General features: G+C 46.7%; 1 protein-coding gene across 4 annotated transcripts in view; it reads right to left on the reverse strand.

Moving 5' to 3' along the window:
• klhl8 (kelch-like family member 8) overlaps window positions 1-20183 on the reverse strand; it is a 70992-nt gene extending 50809 nt beyond the window's left edge. Inside the window, exons 1-3 of one of the 4 annotated variants that reach the window (XM_072496300.1) lie at window positions 19577-20183; window positions 16264-16402; window positions 6503-6668 (exon numbers count right to left, since the gene is read on the reverse strand). The gene's annotated coding sequence lies outside the window, so the exon portion shown is untranslated. Of the gene's footprint in view, window positions 1-6502; window positions 6669-16263; window positions 16403-18796; window positions 18816-19576 lie in introns of those variants that run through there. The other 3 variants (XM_072496297.1, XM_072496298.1, XM_072496299.1) reach the window with 3 other exon arrangements.
• Between the last annotated feature and the right edge of the window lie 115 nt (window positions 20184-20298).

Below are 20298 nucleotides of genomic sequence, written 5' to 3' on the forward strand. Positions count from 1 at the left end.
TACCAGATCCAGTACAGCCCCTTCCCTAGTTGGACTGTCTGCATATTGTTTTAAGAAGCCCTCCTGGATGCTCCTTACAAACTCTGCCCCGTCTAAGCCCCTGGCACTAAGTGAGCCCCAGTCAATATTGGGGAAGTTGAAGTCTCCCACCACAACAACCCTGTTGTTTTTACTCTTTTCCAAAATCGGTCTACCTATCCTGCTCCTCTATCTCCCGCTGGCTGTTGGGAGGCCTGTAGTAAACCCCCAACATTGTGACTGCATCCTTCTTATTCCTGATCTCTACCCATATAGCCTCACTGCCCTCTGAGGTGTCCTACCATAGTACAGCTGTGATATTCTCCCTAACCAGTTGCGCAAATCCGCCACCCCTTTTACATCCCCCTCGATCCCGCTTGAAACATCTAAATCTTGGAAAGTTTAGCTGCCAATCCTGTCCTTCCCTCAACCAGGTCTCTGTAATGGCAAATAATCATAGTTCCAAGTACTACTCCAAGCTCTAAGTTCATCTGCCGTACCCGTAATACTTCTGGCATTAAAACATATGCACTTCAGGCCACCAGACCCGCTGTGTTCAGCAACTGCTCCCTGTCTGCTCTGCCTCAGAGCCATACTGGCCCTATTCCCTCGTTCTCCCTCAATGCTTACACCTTCTGACCTATTGCTCCGGTGCTCACCCCCCGCCATACAAGTTTAAACCCTCCCGTGTGACACTAGCAAACCTCGCGGCCAGGATAATTATGCCTCTCCAGTTTAGATGCAACCCGTCCTTCTTATACAGGTCACACCTGCCCCGGAAGAGCTCCTAGGTGGTCCAGATAACGGAAACCCTCCCTCCTACACCAGCTGTTTAGCCATGTGTTTAGCTGCTCTATCTTCCTATTTCTAGCCTCACTGGCACGTGGCACAGGGCGTAATCCCGAGATTACAACCCTAGAGGTCCTGTCTTTTAACTTTCTGCCTAGCTCCCCGAACTCCTGCTGCAGGACCTCATGACCCTTCCTGCCCATGTCGTTAGTAACAATATGTACAACGACCTCTGCCTGTGTGCCCTCCCCCTTCAGGATGCCCGCTACCCGTTCGGAGAAATCCTTGACCCTGGCACCAGGGAGGCAACATACCATCCTGGAGTCTCTTTCACGTCCACAGAAGCGCCAATCTGTCCCCTGACTATAGAGTCCCCTATGACTATTGCTCTTCTGCGCTTTGACACTCCCTTCTGAACATCAGAGCCAGCCATGGTGCCACTGCTCTGGTTGCTGCTGTTTTCCCCTGATAGTCTATCCCCCCCAACAATACCCAAAGGGAATAGTTAACATATCAAGTGGGGTTTCAACACTTTAATTGATTCTCTCGCCACAGATGTTACCAGGCCTACTGTATTTTTACAGCAGAGTTTTTATTTCCGATTTCTTCATTTGGACTTTTGTACCTGAAAAATAAAATGCTATGTTGTTTAAAAAAAATGTTTTTTAAACCTGTTCGAGAGGGGTACAACCACAGGGGATTCCTGCACTGACTGCCTGCCCTTTCTGGTGGTCACCCATTTCTCTGCCTGCACCTTGGGTGTGACCACATTTATATAACTGCTAACTACGACGCTTTCCGCCACCTGCATGCTCCTAAGTGCATCCAACTGCTGCTCCAACCGAACCATGCGGTCTGTGAGGAGCTCCAGTTGGGTGCACTTTCTGCAGATGAAGCCATCCGGGACGCTGGAAGCCTCCCGGACCTGCCACATCTCACAGTCAGAGCACTGCACCCCTCTAATTGACATTGCGCCAATTACCAAGTTCTAAATTCCCACGCCGGCTGTGTCTTCGTGACTTGCACAAAGCTTACTGAGTGCGCTTTCTGTCTGTCTTTTATACAGACCTCGGCTAACCAGGGTGACGACTCACACTACTTAAGCTTCAAAGAGAAGAATACAATGTGCACCTTTGTGCCCCTAAACAGGCCTCAGGTGACTGCCAGATAACTGCCTCTCAGCAATTAGGGTGGGGGCAGCTTCAGCTAATCAGACACTAATCTACACACTGCACCTTTAACTGAAAAACAGCAGAATTAGACTTACCACTTACCTTTCCTGATTCCCTCACTGCACCAAATTACCAAGTTCCAAATTCCCACTGGATGTGTCTCACTCCGGGTGTGTCTCCTTGACTTGCGCAAAGCTGCTTGAGGTTTCCCTATCACTTGACATGTGTGACAAGATTGACAAGATTTAACTACATCTTTATGTAGTCCAGGTCAATAAAAATGTTTTTGGATTTTAGCTTGAGTTTTCCTTATTCCCAAATGACCTCCCACTGGTACCTCATGTGCAACTCGCAACACCTCCTTTCTATAACCGGCAATACTCCTTGATGAACTTCTGCCCACTTTTCATCCACCTGCATATGTAAAGGTCTCCATTTTCTCATCAAGACATTACTTTTACGGTAATAACACTCTGGTATACATTCAGATTCCTCTTCCGTGTATGCTTTCTGATACATCCGTTTTATTTCTACATCTTTCTGTTGTAACTCCGCCAATTTTCCTGAACTAAAAATATCCGCCTCATCTTCCACCTGTTCTTGTTCTTTTTCAACCATCCGATCAAAAATCGTTTCTGATAATTGCACTTCAATGTCATCTTCACTCTTTGATTTCTCCTCTTGGCTTAACCTGTGACTTTGCGACCTTGTTACTACACAATCCGGAAAAATCCCAGGCTATTCGTCCTTCAACACTTCAGTTGTCTGATTTTCCACTGGCTTATCAACCACAGTAGGCATCACTCCCACCTGCGATCCAGCTATATCATTACCCAAGATAAACTGTATTCCTGGACAAGATAGTTTCTCTATTACTCCTACTAACACTTCACCACTCTTCACTGGACTTTCCAACCTTACCTTATATAATTGAACACTGCTCCTTTCACCCTGAATTCCACATATTACCACCTTTTCTGGCAACATTCTTCCCAAACTACATAACTCCTCATCTCTTACCATTAAAGAGTGATTAGCTCCCCAATCTCTTAAAATTGTGACTTTTTTACCTACTCCTCCTGATGCACATGAGTAAACTTTACCCACACAAGTAAATTCTTTAAAGAGATCTGGCACCGTCTTATCAATCACCTCTTGATCAGGCTGTACAATCTTTTGCACCTCCTTCCCTTCACTTGGGCTTTCCTTTACCACTCTAACAAATCCCACTGTCTTATACTGTTTTACCACATCAGCCTTCCCAGTGCTTTTCTTCAACCACCAACACTGTGACTTTACATGGCCTAGTTTATTCGTGAAAACATTTGAAACTTTTCATGTCTCTTCCACCCTCCTGGATTTCTTTTCTAAATCTGAGGTACACTCTCTTTATTGTCTCCCATCAGATCACCTTTACCTTTACCACTTGAGTATTTCTCATGTCCCCAGTTTCTATCCCTCACAGGCTGAAACTGATGTTGGAAACCAAGCTTTGATTTATGAACTAATTCATAATCATCTGCCATTTCTGCTGCTAACCTCACAGTTTTAACCCTCTGTTCTTCCACATGAGTTCTCACTACATCAGGAATTGAATTTTAAAAACTCCTCCAAAAGTATAATTTCTCTGAGAGCTTCATTGGTTTGGTCTATTTTCAATGCCCTTATCCACCTATCAAAATTACTCTGATTGAGCATTTCAAACTCCAAATTCTTTCCTTAAATTTCTAAACCTTTGTCTGTAAGCTTCAGGCACTAGTTCCTATTCACCGAAGATGGATTTTTTCACCTCCTCATATGTCCCAAAAAACCCCTCCGGTAGTGATGCAAACACTTCACTAGCCCTACCTGCCAGCTGTGTGTGAATCACTTGTACTCACATGTCCTGTGGCCATTTCATTTGTTTAGCTACCTTCTCAAATGAAATGAAAAAGGCTTCTATCTCCTTCTCGTCAAACCTTGACAATGCTTGGACATATTTAAATAGATTCCGACCAAGCCTTTGACTATGACGCTCTTTCTCACTATCCTCATCGCTATCATCCAACTGTACATTTCCCTTTACGCCAGCCAATTTTAACTGACTGTCATGTTTCATGGCCATTTTCTGAAGTTCAAACTCTCTCTCTTTATCCCTGATCTGTATCTCCCTTTTTCTTTCTTTTCTTTCTGTTTTCCTTTCTTCTCTCTCTTTTTCCTCTCGCTCTCTTTCGTATTCAAGCTGCTTTAATTCTTTCTCATGCTCCATTTGTTTAATTTGTAACTGAATTTTTGCCATTTCCAATGCGTCAAACTGTATCTCAGGCAACTTTAAATGCTTAGCCACCGCCATAATTACCTCATGTTTCCACATTTTGCCAGGTAATGTTAACTGCAATGTTTTTGCCAAATGTAACAATCTGCTTTTAGTCTCTGTCCGTAAGGTGCTGCGTGTGACCGTCTCCATCCCCAAAAACTTCAGAGCCTCTGAAAGAGCCATTGTTCACAACACACTCCCTACTTGAACTAAAATACCACACCTGAAAAGCACCCACACTATGCTCACCCCTCACTGTCTTTAAGTTCACTAAGCCAATCCAATAGATAGACTTTTATCCCAGATGAGCCCCCAATTTGTTATGGGCCAGGATTTAGAGAACCCCAAAGTGTATCCTGGAGTTCACCTGACCCACAACTTTTAATAGATTGTGGTATGGGGAGCACACGGCCCACTCTACAGGTGTGGTACAGCAGAAATGGAAAAGTATTTTTTAAAGCAAAACAATGTTTATTCTATGAACTCAAGTTAACCTTTTTAAAACATACAGTGAACATCTTAGCAACCTTCAATTCAAATATAGCCCCCAAAGAATACAACACTACGTAATCCTTAATAACTTCCCAAAGAACATCCAGAAGACAGAAGAAACACCTTTTAACAGAAGCACATTAGGTTTATGAATGAAATGAAAATTGTTTATTGTCACAAGTAGGCTTCAAATGAAGTTACTGTGAAAAGCCCCTAGTCGCCACATTCCGGCGCCTGTTCGGGGAGGCTGGTACGGGAATTGAACCGTGCTGCTAGCCTGCCTTGGTCTGCTTTCAAAGCCAGTGATTTAGCCCTGTGCTAAACAGCCTCTGCATTCACTATTGAGAACATTTTACATTCTGCATACTGCAGTTTACATTCACTGCTGAGAACATTTATAATTCTGAATTCACCAAATGATCAAGAGATAATCTTTTCATGGCAGAGAGATCAACAATACACCTCCTCTGTCTGGCTTCAGCTCCAACACTGAAAACAAAACTAAAACACACTGCAGCAAATGGCCTAAAACGAAAGTAAAAAGCTGACACACAGCCCAGCTCCACCCACACTCTGACATCACTGCAGTAATATGAGCGGCCAAACATTTCTTAAAGCGACATTTTCATGACAAGTGAGTATGCTGCACTGTTGGAGATGCAGATCAGATGTTAGGCCAAGACCTGGTCAGCTTTTTTGGTTGAATGCAAAGATCCCATGGCACAATTTTGGAGAATAGGGGAGCTGTTCCCGGAATGCTGGCCAATATTTATTCCTCGTAAACATCACAAAAAGTACAGTCTATCTGGCTATTATCATATTCCTGTTCATGGGAGCTGGCTGTGCCCAAAATTGCTGCCACATTTCCTATGACAACAGTAATTAAACTTCAAAATACTTCACTTTTGAGATTTGATAGCAGTTAAGATTTTTGTTTTATTCTTCAAATGGACAAATGTTTTCTTTACTACAACCATTACTGTTCCTTTCCCTTTAGTTTCATGACATCTTTGGCGATTTAATTTCCCTCACTCTCTACCCTTCGCCAGACCTTCCCCTTTGTTCTCCCCCACCCCATTCCCCTGTCCTGCTTCAAATGGAACATACCCCATCACATCTCTTCCTTCAGTTCTGAAGAGGAGTCATATTCAACTCAAAGTGTTAACACTCTCCACAGATGCTGCCAGGCCTGAGTATTTCCAGAACTTTGTTTTTAATTTCAGATATCCAGCTTCCACAATATTTTGCTTTTATTATAGTACTGACAAATAGTTACTCCCCAGTTCTTTTCTGCTTTTTGCACAAAAGTCTACAAATTTTCATGTTTCAGATTGAAATCCCATTACTTCTGTCAGGGGAAAATGCAGGCTATATACCAAAAAGAAGTTTGTATATAAAACAGCTAATTAAATTCCCAACAGCTGATGCATTCAATTGTACCTGCTGTGATCAGAGTCACTCCTGGAAATCAATTGAATGCAGATTTCTAGTAACTTCTCATTGCATCAGCAGCAAACAATTGCAGTGGCTTCAATGAGCAAAAGAACTTTAAATAGTCACTTCAAAATTCAAGACCTGCTATAACACAAAGATTTATTCTAATGTTAGAAAATAATATAGCCAGCGTGCACTGTTGTCAGGCTCACTGGCTTTAAAAAGGTAATGTGCATCGTCACAATTTTTCAAAATTCCGCAAAGTTAATTTCTTATCCTCATTTTCCAAAGAAAACCTAACCTGGAAGAGCCGTGGTTCCTTGTTTAAGTATGACCATTCTGAGTGTTTCCATTTCCCACTGGATTTAATTCTGTTTATAGCATAAACAGCAACTGTGCTAACCACTGTGCTACCATGCTGCCCAATCCTGAAGTTCAGTTTTGCTTGAAACGATCCAAGGGAAGAACTAGGAAAAAGGCAACAAGGACAGAGTGCAGTTTAGTCTAATAGTGTAAATATATCAAGTTGTGGCAGAGCTGTGTCCTTTTTAAAAAAGATAGCTGTACAAATATAATTTGCTAATTATCTGAAGTGCCTAGATTCGACATTTCCCACTATGCCAAGTGACAGAAACAAATGAAGTGGCTTCCTGATAGGAGAGGTAGACAAACCAATGATTCACTAACCTTGACATTAACTATGAATGAAGTTTGTCATTTGGGTCGCAACAACTTACTGGACATGTTTATCCTTTTATGAACCAAGTGGAAAATGAGAGGACTGTGGATGAAAGAAACTATAAACAGCTACTGAAAGTTATTGGCGGCCCTTGATCTCAACTTTATGTAGTTGACCTCAACAACATAATCTGAAAACAGTCAGTTTCCACACGTATGCTGATGACACCCAGCTCTAATTCATCGCCGGGCAGAATTCTCCTCCTCCCCCCCCCCCCCCCCCCCCCCCCACACGCCGGGTGGGAGAATCGCCAGGGCGCCGCGCGAGTCCAGCCACGCCGCCCGCACGCAATTCTCCCACCAGCCCCCCCCCAAACCGGCGCGGCAAGAATCACGGCTGACTGCTGGGAGAATCGCCGCTCGCTGTTTGCAACAGGCGAGCGGCGATTCTCCGGCCCGAATGGGCCGAGCGTCCTGCCCAATTCGACGGGTTCCCGCCGGCACCATCCACACTTGGTCGCTGCCGGCGGGAACAGCGCGGGAAAGCTGGGGGGGGAGGGGGTGGCCTGCGAGGGGGGTGCCTGCACCGGGGGGGGGGGGGGGGGGGGGGGGGGGGGGGGGGGGGGGCGCTCAAATGGGTTCTTTTTTTTTTTATAAATGTTTTATTGAAATTTTTTTCCCAAACAACAATTTTTCCCCTCTTACAAAGCAAACGCAACAATAACATTACAGAAATTTTAAACAATACACAAGTAACAAAACCCCTTTATCTTTGACCTAAACTAAACGGCCCCCCCCCCCCTCCTCCCCCCCCCCCCCCCCTGGGTTGCTGCTGCTGGTCATCTGTCTTCCCTCTAACGTTCCCCTAGGTAGTCGAGAAATGGCTGCCACCGCCTGGTGAACCCTTGAGCCGATCCTCTCAGGGCAAACTTTATCTGCTCCAGTTTAATGAACCCCGCCATATCATTTACCCAGGCCTCCAGTCCGGGGGGTTTCGCCTCCTTCCACATGAGTAGGATCCTGCGCCGGGCTACTAGGGACGCAAAGGCCACAACGTCGGCCTCTTTCGCCTCCTGCACTCCCGGCTCTTCCGCAACTCCAAATAGAGCTAACCCCCAGCCTGGTTTGACCCGGGACTTCACCACCCGCGAAATCACTCCCGTCACTCCCTTCCAATACCCTTCCAGTGCCGGGCATGCCCAAAACATATGTGCGTGGTTTGCCGGGCTCCCGCCACACCTCCCACATTTGTCCTCCACTCCAAAGAACCTGCTCAATCTTGCTCCCGTTATGTGTGCTCTATGTAGCACCTTAAATTGAATCAGGCTAAGCCTGGCGCATGAGGAAGAGGAATTTACCCTGCTTAGGGTAAATCATTGCCACATTGGCGGCCCAATAGTAATCGCCCAAGTTCGGTAGTGCCAATCCTCCTCTGTCCCTACTACGCTGAAGGAACCCCCTCCTTACTCTCGGAACTTTCCCTGCCCACACGAAGCTCGTGATGCTCCTGTCTATTTTATTAAAAAAGGTCTTAGTGATTAGTATAGGGAGACATTGAAATACAAATAAGAACCTCGGGTGGACCATCATCTTAATTGCTTGCACCCTGCCCGCCAGCGATAGAGGCTGCATGTCCCACCTCTTGAAGTCCTCCTCCATTTGTTCTACCAACCGTGTCAGATTAAGTCTGTGCAAGGTTCCCCAGCTCCTAGCGATCTGAATCCCCAGGTATCGGAAGTTTCTTTCCACTTTCCTTAGAGGCAAGCCTTCTATCTCTCTACTCTGGTCCCCTGGATGTATCACAAATAATTCACTCTTCCCCATGTTTAGCCTATACCCCGAGAAATCCCCGAACCCCCTCAAAATTCGCATAACCTCTATCATTCCCCCCGCTGGGTCCGACACGTATAACAATAGGTCATCCGCATATAACGAGAGTCGGTGTTCTTCTCCCCCTCTAATCACCCCTCTCCATTTCCTGGAGTCTCTCAACGCCATGGCCAGAGGTTCAATTGCCAACGCGAACAACAATGGAGACAGCGGGCATCCCTGTCTTGTTCCCCTATATAGTCGGAAATACTCCGATCTATGTCGACCTGTAACTACGCTTGCCGTTGGAGCCCCATAAAGAAGTCTAACCCAGCTAATAAACCCGTTCCCAAACCCAAACCTCCTTAACACTTCCCATAAATACTCCCACTCCACCCTATCAAATGCCTTCTCTGCGTCCATTGCCGCCACTATCTCTGCCTCCCCCTCCACTGGGGGCATCATTATCACCCCTAATAGTCGTCGCACGTTAACATTCAGTTGTCTCCCTTTTACGAACCCTGTCTGGTCTTCGTGCACCACCCCCGGGACACAGTCCTCTATCCTCGATGCCAGTACCTTTGCCAACAATTTGGCGTCCACGTTCAACAATGAAATGGGTCTATAGGACCCGCACTGCAACGGATCTTTATCCCTCTTCAAAATTAACGATATCGTCGCCTCCGACATCGTCGGGGGTAGAGTCCCCCCTTTCCTGGCCTCATTGAACGTCCTCACCATCAACGGGGCCAACAAGTCCACATATTTTCTGTAATACTCCACCGGGAACCCGTCTGGTCCTGGGGCCTTCCCTGCTTGCATGCTTCCCAGTCCCTTAATAACCTCGTCCACCCCAATCGGTGCCCCCAGGCCTACCACCCCCCGCTCCTCCACTTTCGGGAACCTCAATTGGTCCAGGAACTGCCGCATCCCCTCCTCTCCCTCTGGGGGTTGAGACCTATACAGTTCCTCATAGAAGGTCTTGAACACCTCATTTATCTTTCCTGCCCTTCGCACCGTGTCTCCCCTTTCGTCTCTAATTCCTCCTATCTCCCTCGCTGCTGCCCTCTTTCGCAATTGATGAGCCAACAGGCGACTCGCCTTTTCCCCATATTCATACCTCCTCCCCTGTGCCTTCCTCCACAGTACCTCCGCCTTTCTGGTGGTCAGAAGGTCAAATTCCGTCTGGAGTCGTCTCCTCTCCCTGTACAATTCCTCCTCCGGGGTCTCTGCAAATTCCCTATCCACCCTTAAAATCTCCCCCAGTAATCTTTCCCTTTCCTTGGCCTCTGTTTTCCTTTTGTGGGCCCCAATGGAGATCAGCTCTCCTCTGACCACCGCTTTTAGTGCTTCCCATACCACTCCCACAGGGACCTCGCCGTCGTCATTGACCTCCAGATATCTCTCAATACACCCCCGCACTCTTGCACACACTCCCTCATCCGCCATCAGTCCCACATCTAATCGCCAGAGTGTTCTCTGCTCCCTTTCCTCTCCTAATTCCAGATCCACCCAATGTGGGGCATGATCCGAAACCGCTATGGCTGAGTACTCAGCTTCTTCCACCCTAGAGATCAACGACCTTCCCAAAACAATAAAATCTATCCGGGAGTACACTTTACGGACATGGGAGAAGAAGGAAAACTCCCTAGCCCTAGGTCTAAGAAATCGCCATAGATCCACTCCCCCCATTTGGTCCATAAACCCCTTAAGTACCTTGGCCGCTGCCGGCCTTCTTCCGGTCCTTGAGCTGGATCTATCTAGCCCCGGGTCCAGCACCGTATTAAAGTCCCCTCCTAAAATCAAGTTTCCTACCTCCAGGTCCGGTATACGCCCCAGCATCCGTCTCATAAATCCCGCATCGTCCCAGTTTGGGGCATACACGTTAACCAACACGACCTCCATTCCCTCCAGCCTGCCACTCACCATTACATATCTACCTCCGCTATCTGCTACGATGTTCTTTGCTTCAAATGCGACCTGTTTCCCCACCAAAATGGCCACCCCTCTATTCTTTGCGTCCAGTCCTGAGTGGAACACCTGTCCCACCCATCCTTTCCTTAGCCTAACTTGGTCCGCCACCTTTAGGTGCGTCTCTTGGAGCATAACCACGTCTGCCCTTAGTCCTTTCAAATGCACGAGCACTCTGGCCCTTTTTATCGGTCCGTTCAGGCCTCTCACGTTCCACGTGATCAGCCTCACTAGGGGGCTACCTGCCCCCCTCCCGTGTCGACTAGCCATTACCTTCTCTAGGCCAGTCCCATATCCCGCCTCCGCGCTCCCGCTCGCTCCCCCAGCGTCGCACACCATCCCCGCCCACCCACTCTTTAGCCATTTCCTTTTGGATTTCCGCAGCAGCAACCCAGTTGTCCCCCCCCCCCTCCCCGCTAGATCTCTTTCTAGCATGATTGCTCCCCCCATATTACTTCCATAAGTCAGCTGACTTCAACTGACCCCGGCTACTCCTGCTCACTCCTCGACCCCCCCCATGTGGGGAACTCCCATCCGCCTTGCGCCTGTCTTCCCGCCTTATTCTTTCTGGTGCGGGAACATCCCTTTACCTGACCCGCCTCTTATGGCGCAGCTCCCTTTCCCCTCCCCCTCCCCTTCCCCATTCTCCAACTATGTCCCGTCTTTCCCCCCTCACCGGCGCCCACATTTCCCCAATGTCTCCCCCCTTCCCTGTTTACTTCTCAATTAACTTCCACCGTAACATTAACAATAACATTTCCTGCAGCATCAGTCCCTCAGTTCCGATCCAATTTCTCTTCTTTGATGAAGGTCCATGCTTCCTCCGCCGTCTCGAAATAATGGTGTCTCTCCTGATACGTGACCCATAGTCTTGCCGGCTGCAGCATCCCGAACTTCACCTTCCTTTTATGCAACACCTCTTTGGCTCGGTTGAAGCTTGCCCTCCTTGAAGCGCCACCTCCGCACTCCAATCCTGGTATAACCGTACCACTGCATTCTCCCATCTGCTACTCCGCACCTTTTTAGCCCATCTCAGGACCTCTTCTCTATCCTTAAGGCGGTAAAATCGCACGATTATCGCCCTGGGTGGTTCTCCCGCTTTTGGTCTTCTCGCCGGAATCCGATTTGCCCACTCCACCTCCAAGGGGCCCGTAGGGGCCTCAGCACCCATCAGTGAGCTCAGCATCGTACTTGCGTATGCTCCACAGTCCACTCCTTCCACACCCTCAGGGAGACCCAGTATCCGAAGGTTCTTCCTTCGCGCTCCATTTTCTAGGGCTTCGATCCTTTCAGTACACTTTTTATGAAGTGCCTCGTGCGTCTGTGTCTTAACCGCCAGGCCCAGGATCTCGTCCTCAATATCTGTCACCTTCTGCTCCACCACACGGAGCTCTGTCTCCTGGGTCTTTAATGTCTCCTTGAGCCCCTCAATTGCCTGTAGCAACGGGGTCAGCACCTCCCTCTTCAGCAGCTCCACGCACCGTCTCACAATTTCATGCTCAGGCCCCCATGTCGCCTGCGCTTTCTCCGCCGCCATCTTGTACTTCTCTCTTTCTGACCCTTTGGTCGACGATTCCTCGCGCTGCAGCCGCCGCCGCCGGTTTTTTCCTCCTTCGTTTGGGGGGGGACTCCCTTCTCACACGCCCCACACCGGGTTGCGTCGTCGAAAAATTCCCCGTTGGGGCTCTTAAAAGAGCCCGAAGGTCCGTCGGAGCTGGAGCCGCCAAAGCGTGCGGCTAGCTAGGCATCACCGCAACCGGAAGTCCCTTCAGTGGCCTTGATGAGATCTTTTCACAGTTGTTCCCTCTGCTGCTAGAATTCACTTTTGATACAGGCCCTCAGGTCAGCTTGCAGCTTTAAGCTTGCCCTTCCCCCGCCTGCATGCTGGAAGAGGCCCTGTTTATCCTGCAGTTGCAGCCAAATCTTTTACTGTTTCTGCGTGTGTCTGGCAACCAAGAGACATACCCTTCCTGGGGGACACTGTCGGGGGAATATTGCAGCCTTCTTCCCACACCGGGAAATGTCAAACAAATGCCGTGGGGGCCCTGTAAAAGAGCCCAAAAGTCCGTTCCAAGCAGGAGCTGCCGAATATGCGACCTAGCTCTGCATAGCCGCACCCGGAAGTCGCTCAAATGGGTTCTGGCCCACGATCGGTGACCACCGATCAGCGGGCCGGCCTCTCTGAAGGAGGACCTCCTTTCCTCCGCCGCCCCACGGGGCGGCCTCGGGGAGGACGGCAACCGCGCATGCGCGGGTCACGTCATTTACGCGGCGCCACGGCCCGGCGCGCGTAAATGACTCGACGCTGCTCCTAGCGCCCCGGGGGGTGGGAGAATAGGGGGCTGGGAGCGGGCTCCGACGCCGGAGTGAAACACTCTGGTTTCCCAATGGACTCCCAATGGGAGAATTGTGCCCACCATCTCTTTTGACTCCTATATTGTCCAAAAATTTGTAAACTGCTAGTCCAACATCCAGTTCTGGATGCACAAAATGTTTCCCCCAATTAGTTACATTGATAAGTCTTGTCCAACATCCAGTTCTGGATGTACAAAATGTTTCCCCCATTTAGTCACATTGGTAAGTCTTGTGCATGAGTGATACCAATCAGTAATTTCACAGGGTGACCAAAAATATATTGAATGGTTTTAAAAGGACATTTTAAAGACAACAGACACCGACTAAAGAAGGCGGCTACGAGTCACCTGATAACTGGTATTGCAAACAATTGACCAACTTCTGGAAATTTTCAATGTGAATTACAATTCTGACACCCTCATGGAATTTCACAACTGAGGAAGCCGAGAACCATTTCAAAAAGGATTGAGAGAAATGCACTGGACATAACATTTGCATTTCTAGAAGACCACCTCTCCAGCAGAGAGCTGGAACAATGGTTACATGGAGATATATCTTCCTATACTCATTCAGGGGGTTAATGGCTGGGACATTACAGAATCTACTCATTCAACTGGCCTGAAACAAAAGCAACAAATGCTTCAAGCATCTGGATAAGCAAACTCCTTCTGAATTATAGGGCGAGAGAAGTTATGTGATTGAAGTAACCATTTGAAAGCTAATACAGCTGCTAAACACAATAGTCAGGAAAAGCTGACAATGAAGCAATAAGGAAGTCCCTTTTCTAGTGCCCATCAAGTCAAGGCCCTATCTCAGCTAAAAATTCAGCACAGAGATGGCGAATTTCCATTGAAAGGAACCTCGGGTGCAAAAATCATCGATATTTTGGAAAGATGGATTATGTTTTTAAAAAGAATTGTCTCTGGCAATTGCAGTTTTATATGGGCTTTAACACCACTCTGGAAATCTAAAAAAAAAGTGGGGGAAACCTCCTTAGACAAGGACTCGAACACTGAACTCTTCCATTTTTTTTAACCTTTTCGCATTGAACTTTAATTTGATTAAGAAAGCAAGTGCCTACAGTATAACTTGAAAATTATATATACGTGTGTGAATGTGGGTTGCGAAAGGTCGAGACACGCAGAATTACCTTTTAAAATATTTTTACCCGGGTGGGTTTGGAACTCAATAAAAACTAACCCCTACCAGACTCCTTTCTTTTCCATCAGTACGTAAAAGGTTAAGCAAAGACATTGAGCAAATTATTTTAGCCTCCTGAAAACCTGTTATGATTAGACTTAGAGTGGTAACACGTGGCAATCATATCTTACCCCTTCTCACGTGGCCATAATAAAGTAAATACTGGACAGACTGAAGTCATTATCTTTGGTCTCTATTACAAAATCTGTTTCATAGCGACTGACTCAATCCCTCTCCCTGGCAAATTTCTTATGCTGAAACAGACTGTTTTCAAAGAGTGTCATATTTGACCATCCACACCACTTAATTCACTTATTCCCAACGCCATAAAATTGAAAGCATCCTCTTCTGCCACGAACTAGAGAAAAGTTACAGCACAGGAGGCCATTCAGTCCATCTTGTCTGTTTCAGCCCAAGAACACCCAGGCAACCTTTCTAATCCCACCTTCCTGCACCCAGCCCAGGCAACATTCTTGTAAACCTTTTCTACACATTCTCCAGAACAATTACATCTTTCCTGTAATGTGGTGACCAGAACCACAGACAATACTCAGTTGTTGCCTTACCGGTGTTTTATGCAATTGTTATTGGGTTATGGGGATAGGGTGGAAGTGTTGATCTTGGGTAGGGTGCTCTTTCCAAGAGCCGGTGCAGACTCGATGGGCCGAATGGCCTCCTTCTGCACTGTAAATTCTATGATGATGATAACCTTGTATCCTTACTTTTATATTTTATACCGCTGCCAATGAAGGAGATGCCTCAGCTCGATCTGTTGCTGAAACCCTCATCCACATCTTTCTTGCCTCTAGACTTGACAATTCCAGTGTTTTTCTGGAAGGCCTTCCACTTTCTACCCTTTGTAAACTAATGGTCATCCAATCTTTGCTCCCCTTATCCTTACTTGCACCAAGTCCCCATTATGTAGGTTTTAATGAGAAAGGAGTAAAGAGGGAATGTCTGAGCTGATGCACATTGGCTCCTGGTTAAACAATACCTCTATTTTAAAAAGACCATTCTTGTATTTAAATACGATTTTAATTCCCCCACTATTGGCAGTCATGCCTTTAACAGCAAAATCCTGGAATACCCTCCCTAAAGCTCTGTCTCTCTTTTCTCCTTAAAGACATTCCTTACCCTACCACTTCGACCTAACTTTGGTCTTCTGCCCCCAAAATCTCTTAATGTGGTTTGTTAGCAAGTTTTGCTTTATAATGTTCCTGTGAAGTTACCTTGTGACATTTTGTCATATTAAAGGCACTGTGCAAGTTGTTGCTATATCGGAGTCTTATTTTTCAACAGTACTGGAACAGCAGCTCAGAGAGAACTCAATGTCAGCTTGAGTAGCTGGTACTGAATTGCTGAATGCATGGCACTACTTTTTGGATACAAATACTAAAGTGTCATGCAGCCAACATGTTGGAATCAAAAAAGGCTGTTCTGTATCTACATAGTGGTAGATGGATCAGGAGCTGTTGGATTGCAATACAAAATGGAGCGCGAGTCTGCAGTTAAGGGAGAAAATGAAGGCATCTCAAGGGTGTTTTAAACTTGTTTAATTGACACTATGGTTAATTGGCAAAGCACATTAGAGTTTAGTACATAAAAAAGAAATACATTTTCGTGATGATCAGGACCTGAAAGGGAGATTATTTTAAAAGACATCTTCGACATTGCAAACTGTAAGGATGTGACAAAGACAATGAATAATGCTGAAACTATATTGCCTACACCTACCATCTAACATTGTCCACAACCAGCATGACCTCGGTCCATCCATGCATCCACACCCAACCATTACAATCTTCTCCTGGCTGTGCCCCCCGCCACCCCCCACCCCCCCAATCACGCCTCCCTCAATAATCTCCAGCTCACTCAAAACTCCACTATCTGTATGCTGAGCAGCACATTCATCACATCCCCACCTCAATGTCTTCAATTAGTCAAAATTAAATTTCTTGTGTTAAAATCCTCTAATGTTTTCTTCCTCTCTTTCTTGGTGACCACCTCCAGGCTATCCAATACAAATTCCTTAAACACTGTTCCTCTTACCTGTTGTGAACTCCAATTGCAACTATACACTGTATCGAAATCCACGTTCTGGAACATTTCCCTCCCCCTTCAAGACTCTCCTTAAAACACATCTGAGATTTTCTCCTCCTTTGGTTTGGCATCCATTTATTGATTACACCTATGAAGTGTTTTGGGACACACACATTTGAGGCACAATATCAATGCAAGTTGTTCTTATACACTGACATCTACAAAGTCTGAACCTGGCCTACACAGTGTCAACATTGTCCAGATTGCACTTCCAGAAATTTCCCCACATTCTTTTTTAGATCGAAACTTTGTACCCTGTCCTACTCTGTACAGGGTTGGTTAGCTTATTTGGCTGGACAGCTGGTTCGTGATGCTGAGCAAAGCCAGCAGTGCAGATACAATCCCCGTACCAGCTGAGGCTATTCATGAAGGCCCCAGCTTCTCAAACTTGCCCCTCGCCTGAGGTGTGGTTACCCTCAGTTTAAATCATCACCAGTCAGCTCTCAAAGGTGAGAGCAACCTATGGTCCTCTGGGACTGTGGTGACATTTACATTTATTTATATACAATCCTTAGTTATTAATACCGCTGTAAAGGGCCCAAATGCATTTAATGCTCTGATACCTAAATTGTTATTAAAGGCAAGATGACAAATATTACCATCTGGTTCGGGACCAGTAACTGTGGACGAAGTTTGAAAACCCAATTACTCACTAGGAGAATAAAGCCACAAGATTCCATGGTTTAAACAAAATAAACTTGACTATACCAAGTCAGAAAAATAAACATATCTATTTTATATTCTTCACATTCAGAATTAATAAGGTAAATATGAATTAACAGGAAAACTGTGGTCATAAACACCGCACTGCACATTTAAATGGCAGATGCAATCGAGATCCCACAGATTTCTCAACAACCCATCCAGCGGCACGGTAGCACAGTGGTTAGCACTGTTGCTTCACAATGCCAGCGACCCAGCTTCAATTCCTGCTTGGGTCATTGTCTGTGCGGAGTCTGTACATTCTCCCCGTATCTGTGTGGGTTTCCTCTGGGTGCTCCGGCTTACTCCCACAAGTCCCGAAAGGCGTGCTTGTTACGTGAATTGGACATTCTGAATTCTCCCTTAGTGTACCCGAACAGGCGCTGGATGTGGCAACTAATGGATTTTCACAGTAACTTCATTTCAGTGTTAATGCAAGACTACTTGTCACAATAATATAGATGTCAGGGACCTTTCAGTCTCAAAATCTTATTAAAACTGTCTCCCTCACAGGGATTTTCCACGCTTCACTTGTGAATATTTGGCCTCTGAATTAAGTCGCTCCAACTCAAACTGCGTCAAAGGCGGCTCATCTCTTCTCCTGGGACTGCGTTTCGCAGGATTCACAAAGCTGCACTGCAGCCTCTAATTACTGGCACACTTCCAACTCTTTCACAGGCTGCTAACTTCACTAAGCAGGCACTGCCTCGAGTTTCTCTCAAATCCAGTCGCAGAGCTATAAATGGCTACAGGCTTTCTCCCGACCCCCAACTGCCTCCAGCACCAGCTTCCTCCTGCCACCTTCTCAGCTCCCCAGGACTTTGGAGTCCTAAATGCCTGATGCCTGCCAATACAGCACCTTTTTAGTATCCAGCCTCCCACCTCCATGCTGCAGAACGCTCACTCCCCCAGAAAACAAAGATAAATTGAAACCAGAAAAGCTGAAGCTCTGCCCATTTGCCTAATGACATAGCCTTTCAAGGTTCACAAATGCTTTTAAACTAATGTAGCTCCAACTCCCAAAACAAAACATCTCTCTGTACACCACTCCTTTGCCAGCATCATGGGCTAGATTTCCCATGTCCCCATCAGGCACATTTTCAACAAGGCGGCGCACAAAACAGAGTAGGTGCCCAGCCTACCACCTTCCCACCCTAGAGTTCACCCCCATAGCATGCTCAGTGCACAGGCACAGAAATTGAGCTTGTTAACAAGCAATTTGACCCTGATAGTACACTGTCTGTGCCATAATTCAGTTGCTGTGAGTAGCCTTTAAAAAAATGTTTTAAAAGGAGGGGGTTACTGTGCCCTCTGCGCATATCCACCCCCATAGATAGAACTCCCTCCCTTCCTACCCACAACTGTGTTAGTACATTACTCCAAGTTGCTTTAGTTTGCATTTATCCCACTTTCTTTCTATACTGAAACGCTAATCTTCCCAGAACTAAACATTACATCTAAAGCATTAGCATGAACTAAATATTCATCACAAAAGGCTTTTTTTTCCCAGAGGAATGTCCTTCCCTGCACTACGTATGCTATTCTAGCCTAGGGTGCTTTGAAGCAATTCATTAAAACTGAGATTAAATCTTCTGTGCGTAGGAGTTCCTAAATCTACAAGAGTTGGCTTTTAAAGCAGACCAAGGCAGGCCAGCAGCACGGTTCAATTCCCGTACCAGCCTCCCTGAACAGGCGCTGGGATGTGGCGACGAGGGGCCTTTCACAGTAACTTTATTTGAAGCCGACTTGTGACAATAAGCGATTTTCATTTCATTTGTACCTGCACCTCAATTCCCATTTACTGTATTTGCTCTATGTCCCTTGATCTTTAAAAAGGTACTTTCAGCGAGGCTAGCTGGATCCGTTTTTGTCGACAAAAATAAATTTTATTTTTTAAACACATCGCTGGTTTTCCAGAGCAGCTCAAGTGTTCTCGGAGGAAATCCTGAAACCAGTTGTTTGCCCTCTCTCGATTCCGGGTGATCCGGGGGAGGGCAGCCCAAAAAAAAAAGGAGGATTTGCAGCCGTACAAACAACAAACCTAGTGGTAAAGTAAAAGTTTGAAATAAAAAGAAAAAGTACAAAGAGTAGGTTATCCCGCTCTGCGCGCGTTACTCCGTGGCTGTAAAGAAGCGTGAGGGGAGAGTTCTGTCATCCCAATCCCAGCGACAAGCCTGGCATCTGAGTGGGATGAGGACAGCGGGCAGCTCAGTCACTGGGAGAAAAATATTCCCCACCCTGCAGGAAGAAGCGGGGGGAGGGAAACAATCGTTTGCAACGACCAAAAAAAATTAGAGACGCACCAGAAAAGAAAGACAAGCGGCCGAATGATATTAAAACATCCCGTTCGAAAATAATAGCCACCCACCCCAGTGCGGGGGGACTTCGTCGTGTCGGATCCTCAACAAACCGCCCCGCCACCCATTATTATTTAGTCAGGTTAAATATTTCAGTTAAATGTACAAACACGAGAGCTCGCAATGGTGTTTTTTTTAATCAACTCAACTCAGTTTTCAACTAGTCAGCTGGGCCAAATGGCTCTTTTCCCAGTCGGACATACCTTTTCCTGCAGGGTGGGCGGGGGCGTCCTGCACCCATGGCTGAGAGCGAGACCACACCAACCGCTCCTCCCGCCCGCCTCACACTTCCGGGCGGTGCCCCGGGTGCCGGCGTCCCCCCGGCCCCTCTGCAGCCGCTGCTGATGTTCCGGGTGTCCGACGACGACGACGACGGCGGCGGCGGCTGCTGCTGCCCTTCCCGGGCCAGGTTCTGAGGGGGAACGCGAGAGCGCTGCCGACCTCCGCAGCAACAACAACAACAACAACAAAAAAAAGCTGCCGCAAAGCACCGAGTGCAAAATAAAAAACACACAAGGAGACGAGTGCGCCGTAACTTCGCCTCGTAGCAACCGCGAGAGACACTGGCCTAAGGTTTCATCTGTGGCGAGGTTGTCACTTTCAATCTACATGGTCCCTGCCTTTGAGAAGCGGGATTCCTATATGTTAAAAAAATACTCAAATAGAGTAAGAGCCCATCTGGTAGAACATTCACTTGACGACATCAACGACATAAATAAATTATCTTTTTTCATAGGTTTGTGCAAATGTGAGAACAAACGTTTCCAGTTGTAATGTAACAAAATACACAACTTTAAAATGCTAAACAAACAAGTTTTTAATTCTTTTTTTAGAAATTCAGAGTACCCAATTCATTTTAAACAATTAAACAGCAATTTAGCCTGGCCAATCCACCTAACCTGCACATCTTTGGGTTGTGGGGTCG

This window comes from Scyliorhinus torazame, chromosome 3 (genome assembly GCF_047496885.1).
Source record: "Scyliorhinus torazame isolate Kashiwa2021f chromosome 3, sScyTor2.1, whole genome shotgun sequence".
NCBI classification, from domain to species: domain Eukaryota; kingdom Metazoa; phylum Chordata; class Chondrichthyes; order Carcharhiniformes; family Scyliorhinidae; genus Scyliorhinus; species Scyliorhinus torazame.